This window comes from Narcine bancroftii, chromosome 2 (assembly GCF_036971445.1).
Source record: "Narcine bancroftii isolate sNarBan1 chromosome 2, sNarBan1.hap1, whole genome shotgun sequence".
NCBI lineage: Eukaryota > Metazoa > Chordata > Chondrichthyes > Torpediniformes > Narcinidae > Narcine > Narcine bancroftii.
Genome location: NC_091470.1, coordinates 108601052 through 108612887, shown reverse-complemented (window position 1 = coordinate 108612887; position 11836 = coordinate 108601052).

Below are 11836 nucleotides of genomic sequence, written 5' to 3'. Positions count from 1 at the left end.
CCCCTTGACTTCTATTAATTTTCCCAGTGTGCCTCCCTTGCTGTTTTCTGTCTCTTCAGTTCTGCCAGGTTTAATCAACTGAGGAAAAAGTTTTTTTTAAGAGGTAAATGTTTTCATTGATGAGTAACCTTGCAATGGTCAGTCTAGTCATTGTTCAAAATGGCAGCGGCATCTAGTGTTGAGACTAAGAAGTACAATGTACATGCTATGCAATTTTATTGTTAGACTATGTTCTAACGGGCCATATTCAATTTTAAATATTCATCCTGGGCAATGGACCGTAGTTTTCCACCCATGCCTTCTTCCCCCCTCCCCCCACAGATCGACGGAATTTGCTGCCCATTGAAGCAGTGGAGGCAACCTCAGTAAATATATTTTAAGTCAATGTTGGATTGATTTTGACATAGTAGGGGAGTTGAGGGATATTGGGGTGGGGTGGGGGAAAGGCAGGTGGGTGGAGATGAGCCGATCATCAGATCAGGTGTGATCTCAATGATGGTGGAGCTGGCTGGATGGCCGACTCCTGCTCCTGGCCCTTTATTGACTGCAAGCTCCGGTTCCTATCCTGTGCAGCTGATGCGTTGCAGAACAATCCTGAATATTAGCCAAAAAGAAGGGCTTCCTTTCATGCACCACCACATGGTCTAGTTGAGATTTCCCTGCGTGCTTTACACCAAATGAAGCCATTTTGAAGTCTGATGTCGAATCAGTAATTTGATCATTTATTTCTAGTCATTCTCAACTTTTTTTTGGCTATGGACCCTGCTCAGAGTTTATGAACCCCTTCCCTGTGAATCAGTCTGTTAAATGAGTTGATGGTGGTTTTATTTAAAATCCTGTGTCCGTCTGGGCCTAAAATGGTGGCACGTGTTCAGTAGCGACCATGAGGGGTTGCAGACTTCGGGGAAGCAGAGGACAGATGCAGGACACCAGAAAACAGGGAGGCCGCCCCCCCCAGTTTGAGAAGGAGAAGAAGAAGAGATGACCCACGGGATGGGGATCAAAACTTGGGAGGGGCTCTGTGGCTGAAGAACACAGTGGGGGGGGGGAACTGTTGGAGACTTGCGGCGAGGAACACACGGTGGACTATTGCAGACTTGAGGCGAGGACCACATGCAGGCTGCTGGTGACTGTGGTCAAGGGACTTGCCAGGCTACAGACCACTGGAGACTGGCTGAAGGAGTATTGGGTTCAGAACTGGGATGCGAGAGGGTGCTGAAGGCTTCCTGATTGTGTTGGGGGGTAGGGGGTGCAGTTGGATCAGGAGCTCGGATTGCAGACTGTGTGGACTGAAAGCTATGGGAGCACCAGATGTAAATCCATAGACATTCAATGTCTCTGGGTGGGGGAGGAGGGGGGAACTCTCTTTTGACCGAAAGGGGCGCTGGGCCATTTCTGCTGACGGCGAATTTGCCTGCTTACGGCCGACTGAAGAAAATTTCACGTGATACAGGTTGTACCTCTCTTATCTGGTGCTCTGTGCTCTGGCACATTTTAATCTGCCGCCATTAGTACAAATTCCTTATAGACTGTGCGGGACTTGAACCCTGGTCCCGATCGCTGGTGCTGTGAATGCGTTGTGCTAACCGTGCTGGCCCACGGTATTATTTCCTGCTTTAAGCTTTGTTCTACCTTTATGTTTACAAAGGGGGTTCCCTTAGGGGTCAATTTCTATTTTCCAGCATTTTCTGTGGTCCAGCAATGGCCAGGTCCCAACCTGGTTTAAAGAGGGACAACCTGTACTACTCATTTTTTATTACATAACAATAAAGGAATCTTGAGCACACAGGATACTTTGATGAAGGACTCAAGCCCGAAACGTTGGTTATGTATCTTTATCTTAGCTATATAAAGAGCGCTATTTGACCTGCCGAGTTTCTCCAGCATTGTACTTGAATCTTTTTTTTTAAATTTTTTATTTTTCACACCATAAATCACATTAGCCATGATGTACACTTTTTCTTTTTCACACATATACAGTGACTTTTTCTCCCCCCCACCTCCCTCCTCCCAAGCCACCCCCCCACCCCCCCCCCTCATCCATTTTAGGTATACAATCTAGGTTGCATTAAACCCGTCAGACAATGTTGTCATTCAACAAAAATACACCAGAAATTCTACTGAGTCCATTCTTTTCTTTCCCTCTCCTTCCATCAACTTAGGTAATGTTTGTCCCCGGTAGGTTTTCGCTATTGTATTTAATGTAAGGCTCCCATACTTGTTCGAATATTTCAATATTATTTCTTAAACTATATGTTATTTTTTCTAATGGAATACATTTATTCATTTCTATATACCATTGTTGTATTTTCAAATTATCTTCCAATTTCCAGGTTGACATAATACATTTTTTTGCTACGGCTAGGGCTATCTTAACAAATCTTGAGAAATTAAATTTACTTGGCTTCTTCTGTATGCCTCTCCTACTGACTACAAAACAAACAGAGTAAAATGTTTTTGTTACATGAGATAACATAAATATAAATGTATTGTGACCCTCAGGGCTGCACTAGAAGCTGTCTACAGGGTTTGTACTTGCAACCCGATTGGGAGACCAAAGGCTGCAACACCTGAACCAGGTGGTTACTGAACCACCTGACTAAAATCCTATTCGCTCCCTTATCCTAAATATTCCTCCACTCTCATCCGTCTCCCTCGACTCGCTTGATCCCTGCTATTGTTCCTGGTTTAATCCCTACCTGACCTCGGTCCCCATATCTTTCTCTATTCCAGCCCATCTAATCTTCTGCTCCCTGCATCTGTTTTGTGACTTGCAATCTGCAGTCGATGGCTGTGAGTTCCACGTGTCCGAACTTGCTGTTGTCTGAGCTGAACCTTTCTTGAACTCGAGCAACCTGTTCAAAATGGATGTTGTCTTTGCCTGTCTGGTGCTGATGCAGTTGGCTGTGATCCCTCAATTCCAATCCCCTACTACGGACTAAAACCTGTCTGGAAGCAAGCATGAAGATCTGTGCTTAATTTTACCTGCAACTAAATTTAGACATACAGCACGGTAACACGCCCTATTGGCCAATTGTCCTACGACCCCTGGTACATTTTGGAGGGCGAGAGGAAACTGGAGCACCTGGAGGAAGCCCATGCAGACATGGGGAGAATGTGCAAACTCCTTACATACTGCACTGGGTTCAAATCCCAGTCGCTGGTGCTGTAACAGTGTTGCGCAAAATTAATTATTAAACTTTGCCTTTGGATTACAGAGGTCACAAACGGAGCTCTCAGTTGCTCTGAGAAGGTGATGGTGGGTCACCACCTTGAATCGCTGGCGTCCACATGGAGAAAGGGCTTGCCATTTCCTAGAGCTTCCCACATGCCACTAAATGTCCAGAATATCATGGCTACCCAAGATGTTGGTGGAATTTTGGGTTGTTTGCTCAGTGGCAATTGAGAAAGAGCAACCCCTTTCCAAGCCAAAGTGGTGTGAATCTTGGGCTCTGGCTTCCCTACCTTTGCAGAGTTAAGGGAGCAGGGTGATGGGAGAGCACACTAGGAGCTCAGGGCAAATTGAACGAGATGCTTCTTGTCCTGAATTGTCCCAGCTCCAGTTCAAACATTCTAAACGTTTAACAGATTGATCTTTCTTTTAAACCAGTTTTCAAACTTTTATTTCCACCTTAAGTATTCCCTATGCCATAGGTACTCTGTGATTAGTAAGGGATTACTTAAGGTGGTATGTGAGTGGAAAGAAAAAGATTGAAAACCACTGTTTGAATCGTACGTAATTGACTGGTTATGTGCACTGTTTCAAAGTGGATGGACCAATGACAATTTTTCTCAAACAAAATATTTCAGTCACAATTGGGTCTAGAGCAGTGGTTCTCAACCACTGTTTTAAACTTTTAAAAAGGTGTCCTCCCTTGATGCAGCCTTGTTGACATGGACACTGCAGGAGTTCACCAAAGAATAGATTCTGGAATACACAGGGATCCAATGACTTCCCTCCTGTGGTGGGGGGGGGGGGGTGGGAAAAATCCCAGACCCCTTCTTAACCCTTCAACTTATTCCCCCCCAACTTTAAACAGAAGGGGGACTGTTTCTTGCTATCTATCTATTCTTCTTAAGTTTCTTCAGTCTCTTCCATACCTAGTCTGACAAAATTTCTCTTCATAGTGGAAACTCAATATCCCAATAACTCTCTCTACCCTAGTGGTTCTCAACCTTTTTCTTTCCACTCACATACTATCTTAAGTAATCCCTATGCTATCAGTGCTCTGTGATTAGTAAGGGATTGCTTAAGGTGGTATGTGAGTGGGAAAGGAAGGTTGAGAACCACTGGTCTAGACCCAATTGTTACTGAAATATTTTGCTTTGTCATTGGTCCATTTCCTTTGGAGTTATTAAGTACAATTAAGTACAATTAAAACAGTGGGTTTCAAACATTTTTTCCCACCCACATACCACCTTAAGCAATCCCTTACTAATCACAGAGTACCGATGGCATAGGGATTACCTAAAGTGGTATGTGAGTGGAAAGAAAAAGGTTGAGAACTGCTGCTCTACCCTCTCCAGTACAATCATGTGCTTCCTTTAGTATGCTGGTTTGAACCACACTCTCATTGTGGGCTAACTAATGTTTTAGAAAGATGTGCGATTACCTCAACCTTCTCTCTGCTTCTATGCCTTCATAGCCCTGTGGGGTGGTCAACCCGGAACATTCTTCACTTTTGAACAATTCCCACTTGTCTTATGCAGACTTGCAAATCTTTTCCTGAATTCAAGAATTAATTTCCAGACACATTTAAGTTTAAATTTATAATTATTTGATTGAACACACACAACCAGATGGAACCGTGTTTCTCCTGATCTCCATGCACACCTCTACAAAGCACATAAAATACAGTAAAATCCCTGTTATCCAGAACTCAGGCAACCAGCAACCTCAAGCAATGGGCAAAAAAAAATGCGGAAGATAAGTGGGTAAAAAAAATGGAGGTTTAAAATTGGCTCTTCGTTCTCCATTCTCACAACATGCAATCTCAAGCAACTGGAAAACTCACTTAACTGGCATCTACCAATCCCTGTAGGGGCCGGATACAAGAGGTTTTACTGTATACATCAAGATATAATATAAAACTAAATATTTTGAAATAATTTACTTGGTTACAGGATGCTATTCATTTAGCCTGCAACCTATAAAAAAGCTATTTCCCAGCCTGGCAGTCCTGATTTTAATGTTCCAGTACTTCCTTATTGATGGTGGAAGGTCAAAGATGCTGTTTGATGGGCAGAAAGGACGCTCAATACTTTTTTGAGCCCTATTTAAGCAACGCTCCAGGTGAACGTTGTCAGTAGAGGAAAGAGAGACCCCAATATTTTTTTTTGAATATTAAGATTTTCATAGACTCTCAAAACTCAACAGACCGTTCAATCTTTCCAATGTTCCTGAATATATGCAGTCTGTAATTATCCCCACCCCTATACAATTTAACATACAGTCAAGTAACTTATGTTAATACAGACATCAATGGGCACATCGATCTCTACAAAAAACAACATAGAAAAAAAACCTAGGAATGATAATGACTAAGGAACAAAGATTAAAACATGGGGGGGAAAAAAATACTAAAAAATAAAACCCAGAAGAACTGAAAAGAAAAAAAGGCATGTTATCTGCGCTGTTTCACTACCTACTGGGGAGAGACCCCAGTAATCTTCTCAGCCGTTTTGATGATCCTCTGCATAGACTTCCAATCCGGCTCTCCCTTTCCATTGACTACCTCGAATCTTGCGGATTTCGAACTTGAATCTACCCTGCTGTCCGTTCCCCAGCCAAATTAGTCTTGTCCTCGTGAAACCAGAAAGTCCGCTGTCGCTTCCAATTGCAGTAAATGGACAAAGTTGCCAGAGGAGCCCAGCAGGTCCCACGGCATCCACAACATTTTGGGCCTGAGCCCTTCAACGAAGAAATGCAATCCTTTCCTGACAACAATGGTTAACGTCCCTGAAAGGGCATTGGACCTGTACAGGTTTCTCCATTATTAGAGACAATCCCAGGAATTCAGAAATCTGAAGACTTCCCTCCTGCAGAACCACTCAAGCCACAGATTCATCTGATCTATTCTCCTCCTCCTATACTTGATAGTGTGGGCCTCAAGAAAGGAACTGGCTCTTCTCTAACCCGTTGACCTGTGTCACACCTGCACATCCACAAAGACAAGGTCATCATTTTTAAAAGGCAATTCGTTCTAAATGAGGCAAGTTCTGGACTTGCCCTGGGCAGGGCAGAAAGGAGTGAACTGATGCCTTCATGTTGCATCTTAATCTGATTCAGGTTTTCCCGCCGGGAAGGATTTATCTTTCATTATTCTATACAACACCCTCTGCAGAAAAGCTACAGTAACAACTTAGCTGAGATAAGGTTTAAAGAAACAATGCGTTGCTCTGTGTTTCTGGAAAATCCGTGCCTGTTAAATGTTAAAAGAGATCTGAGATTATCCGATAGTGATGTGTAAACAAGTGATTCTGAGGGTCCCCGAGCTTCTGTGACAAATGCACTGACGACCAGGTTTTGGGGCTGCAACTCCCTCCCTTTTGTTCATCTTTTGGCGAGAGTTTCTGCTTTTATTTTGAAGAGGCGGAGGTTTATCAGTAAACTCTAGGCTTCCCGCATGCAATCAAGCTGAATTGGCCTCGGATGTTTCCCTCTGTTTATGCAGTGCATGGATGCTAGTAATTGAGTTTGTTTCAGCTTCATGCTGTTACACAACAACCACTGGGGGGGATGAGTTTACACCTGTCTTGGCTTCAATTGCAAATTGTCCCATCACAAGGCTGATTGAATAGGCTTTCCTCAGAGAGATTTCACAGGGTGAAACAGTGTCCTTTATATGGCAAAGGTAAAAATACATAACTGTGGTTTCGGGCTTGAGCCCTTCATCAAGATAAGGGAAAAATGTCGGCAGGCGTCCGAACGAAAGAGTCGGAGGGTGGGGGGGGGGGTAAGGGTGGTCGCAAAGGCAGGAAGTGATGCGTGAAGGAGGGAGGGAGGGGACAGCAGTGAGCAAGGGGAGGAGGGAGGGCTGGGTGAAGGGAGGGAGGATAACAGCAAGGGGGGGGAGGGGGAAGAGGAGAGCAGGTTAGCAGAAACTGGAAAAAGGGTGTCCAGACAGAAATTAAGGTGTTGTTTCTCCATTTTGCTGGTGGTCTTGGTGGGACAGACATGTTGAGTGTGGGAGTGTGACACAGAACTGAAATGGTTGGCTACTGGGAGGTCCCTGTCACTGGTACGGACAGACCGAAGGCGCTCAGTGAAGCAATCTCCAAATCTGCGTCAAGTCTTTCCGATGTAGCGAAGGTCACAAAGGGAGCAGCGGATACACAAGTGAAGTGTTGCTTCACTTGAAAGGCCTGTTAGAGGCCCCGGACTGTGCTGAGGGAGGAGCAGTAGTCAATGAAGAGCAGCCTGATGTATGTGTTGTTGTTGTCTAGGTGACCCAGGGCTTGTGACATTGCATCTGCTGTGGAGCGATTGTGGCAGTAGGTGAATTGAAGTGAGGCCAGATCTTTACTTAGGTTCGTTAATTCTGGCCATGACCTTTCTGTCAAAGCATTTCATCACAAGTTCTACTAGGCAATAGTCATTGAGGCAGATCACTCCGCTCTCTCTGTCTGCCTTATGATAATTTTGCATGTTCCTTACTAATACATTTTGAAGGTGCAATGATAAAGTTTGATTTGCAAACAGCTGGCTGCACATCTCATGCATGTAATAGATTGTGCAGGGTTACACAGAGAGGCCAATTGGTACAGACTAAGGCAACATAATGGTATGATTGTTTCTTCCATCCACCATCAGATTCCTCATCAACCCAAGTCAATCAGGGGCTCATTTAAGGGCTCTTACTTTTGCACTTAATTGATTTTTTTTCTCTTTCTGTATTGCACAGTTTGTTTACAGTGCTGTATTTGTTCACATGTGTACATTGTGCTCAGTTTTTATTTGCACGACCAATAAGTGGTAATTCTGCCTGGCCCACAGGAAAAAGAATCTCAGGGTGGTATGTGATGTCACGTATGTATTCTGACAATAAATTTGAATCTAAAATCTTCTGACTTCTGGTATATTTGGGTATTAGGGACAGGTAAATTGCCCCTTGGGTAGATGGATCAAATATCAAATTTGTTGTCAGAGTACATACATGACATCACATACACCCCTGAGTTTTTTTTTAGCACGAACGAGCATTTACATTTAACTGTAGACATACAGCATGGTAACAGGCCCTTTTGGCCCACAAGCCTGTGCTGCTCAATTGACCTACACCCCCTGAACATTTTTGAAACCAGAGCACGCGGAGGAAACCCACGCAGACACTGGGAGAATGTACAAAATCCTTACAGACAGCGGCGGATTCAAAACCTCCATCCCGACCGCTGGTGCTGCAACAGCAATGCGCTTACCGCTAAGCTAACCCATCTGCCTCAGTATGGGCTCAGAGGGCTGAAGGTCCTGGTTTCCGAGCTGTAGGATTCTGATTCTATTAGTTCTCATTGTAATTGGAAGAGGGTTAATATACTGCTGGTCATTTATTTGAACTTCTGGCTTATGGAATGGCTTAGCAGGCATTTCAGTGCCCTATGTCAGATTATAAATCGAAGTCCCATGCTTCGGGATAGAACATAAAGCTCTGGTGTACGACAGCACTGTACTGTCAGCAGAAGCTGGTGAACTCTCTTCCCATGGCACAGTTTCAAAAAGCGTGGGAGTTATCTTTGGGCAATATTTATCCTTCAATCAACTTATCTGAGAATATGATATATTACATCTTTGAGAGATTGCTGTGCGCACATAGGCTTTTGTGCTTCCTGCATTACTATCCTGCATAAGTACCTATTGGTTGTGATTCTCCCCGGCCAGATGGTAAAGGTCCTTTAGAACATAGAACAATGCAGCACAGTCCAGGCCCTTCAGCCCACAATGTTGTATTGACCTATATAAATCTACTCAATGATCTAAACCTTCCCTCCCTCACACCCATAACCCTCTGTTTTTCTTGCATCCACGTGTCTGTCTAAGAGTCTTTTAAATGCCCCTATGTTCCAGCCTCCACCACCATCCCTGGGAATACATTCCAGACACCCACCATTCTCTGTGTAAAACAAAACCTGACGTCTCCTCTAAACTTTCCTCTCCTCGCCTTACATCGATGTCCTATGGTATTTCTGGTGGTTATGCAAGGTTTCCTTCCTGTTCTAATGACTGCACCATGACCACGATGGACTCATTTTCAAAATAGTGCCTTTGAAATACTGAAACTGGTGGGCCACACGTAACCTGACAGGAATCTTCCCTTTTACCACAGATCAGATTCAGATTTATTGTTAATTTACATACATGGCATCATATAGAACCCTGATATTCTTTTTCCTGCAGGTGAGGTAGAATTACCACTTATTGGCAGTGCAAAAAAAAATCAGACTCATCCGTAAACAAATAAAGAAATGAAAACAAACTGAATAAAGAGAAAAGAAAAATCAATAAAGTGAGAGTCCTTAAATGAGTCCCTGATTGAGTTTGTCGTTGAGGAGTCTGATGGTGAGGGGAGGGGGAGCAGCTGCTCTTGAACCTGGTGGTGCGAGTCTTTGGCACCGATACCTCTTTCCTGATGGCAGCAGCGATAACAGAGCGAGTTCTGGGTGGTGCAGATCCTTGATGATTGCTGCTGCTCTCCGAGAGCAGCATTCCCTGTAGATGCTCTTGGTGGTGGGGAGGGTTTTTCCCTCCATCCTTTTTCAGACCATGCTTGTGGAGAGTAATGGGAGAATCCTTGAGGATTTTCAAATTGTTTCATAACTTCCTATTATAGCACCCAGGTGAGGAAGGTGTGAAGGGTTCCAGTTGGAGAATGAGGTTTGCAAGACTTATTTAAGAAATGCTGTGTTGAAATTCCCATCACTCATTCATCCTCTTCTCCCCTATAAAGTAAGTTTTCCTGCTCAGATCATCGATGCCATTTGTTGAGGGTAGAAATTGATCCATGCTATTGGAGACCAAAATTTTGTCTCTAAACACTGCTTATCATGGAGTGTCCATAGATTGGATTCGAGGGAAGGTTTGTGCATCTGCACCAGGTGGCTCCCTCCAAAGATCATACTACTGATATAGAAAACAATGACTAGCAGGGTTCAGAGCAAGTGGCTTGTCAGCTCTTGAAGGACCTTGGATGCATTAGGTATGGGGAGGGCCCTTTAGCTCTTAAACTTTATTCTCAGGCTACTTGGGAGATAGAACCCCTGGTAGACCCATTGGGTGGCCACACTGGCTTCAGTCCCAAGAGTTACGTGGGTGAAGACTGGGCCCTGAATCTGGTCCTGAGCTCGTCTTAAATTTTTTAACATTTAAATTTAGACATACAGCACAGTGACAGGCTCTTCCATCCAAATGACTCCAATGAACCCACAACACCACGTGCGTTTTGAAGGGTGGAAGAAAACTGGAGGAAACCCATGCAGACTCAAGGAGAACAGACAGCAAAGTCCTTACAGACAGCACCGGATTCAAACCCGAGCCGCTGGCGCTGGAATAGCGTTGCACTAACTGCTACGGTAACCGTGCCACCCTAAACGTAATCGATGAGCGGTGCAGGCATCCCGATCTCGCCTGCGTCGATGTGAGCCCCCCCTTTCATGTGCTAACTGAACTGATCTCTGTGGTGGCACATCAAAGGATGCAGGACAGGAATGAGCTCTCAGTGGTATCCTGTGGGAACCTCTGACCGGATTTGCCATTCCTCCACTTAATCGGGGAGGTGGAGGAGAATTACTTTACACAACAGAGTACATTGTGATCTAAGATAAACAGTTCAGGAGAGCTATCTGTTGATGCAAGCTGTGACTTTATAAGGGTAATCTGCCCAACATTTCACATTTGGAAAAGAAATAGAAGATAATGAGCCATCCTAAAGAAAGAGATTGTATCAAAAGCAGATACTGAGTTGAACATGCAAGGAACTGTCCAATCTAACTTCACCTGTGGAGAGTATGATAAACTCCTTTTAATTAAAGAAAGGTTTACATACACAAGAGATGCTTAAAGAGCAGATGGTGTTAGAAAACATAAACAAATTGGTAAGTTTACAGATTTTCCACACGTATGTATGCGAGGAACACTGAGCAGAAGCCAAAGTGACCCATTTGCAAAACCACTGAGCTGCCAGAGGAACTCCACAGGTCTTGCAGCATCCATATATCACCAGCATTTCGGGCCTGAGCCCTTCCTCAAGGTGTGAAAAGGGGGCTGAAAAGAGAAGGATGGGAGGGGGAGAAGTGTGACTTGTGACTTGCATGGGTTTGCCCTCGGATGTTCCTGTTTCCTCGCACCCTCCAAAAACCTTCATGGTTGTAGGTTAATTGGGCAGCACAGGTTTTAGTGGCTGGAAACGGCTTCAATTGTGTTGTGAATAAAACTTTGCAAATTTAAAAAAAAAGAAGACCTGTAGTGGGCAGAATAAGGCAGTCTGCATCGTTTGGAAATGTTTAGCTTGTTCTGTTACTTAAGACACCAGAGATAGACGCTGTTATAACAAACTTTTGGCCCGGAAGCCAGCGAGTACATCACCGGAAGTGGGCGGGCGAGTTCAAACCAGCAAAGTCATTCTTCGGTGCATCCTCGCGCTGTGTGGGCATCTCTTTACTCGGTAGCGCTGCCACAGCAGTCGCTACAGGCCCATGCATGCTTTCTGCTGGATAAGTAAGGACAATGATGCAGCGAGTAGAATTGCTGGCTCACAGTTCCAGGGACTCGGGTTCGAACCTGACGTTGTGGAGTTTGCATGCTCGCCCCATTACCATCTGCATGCTCAGATCTCCTCCGATGTCA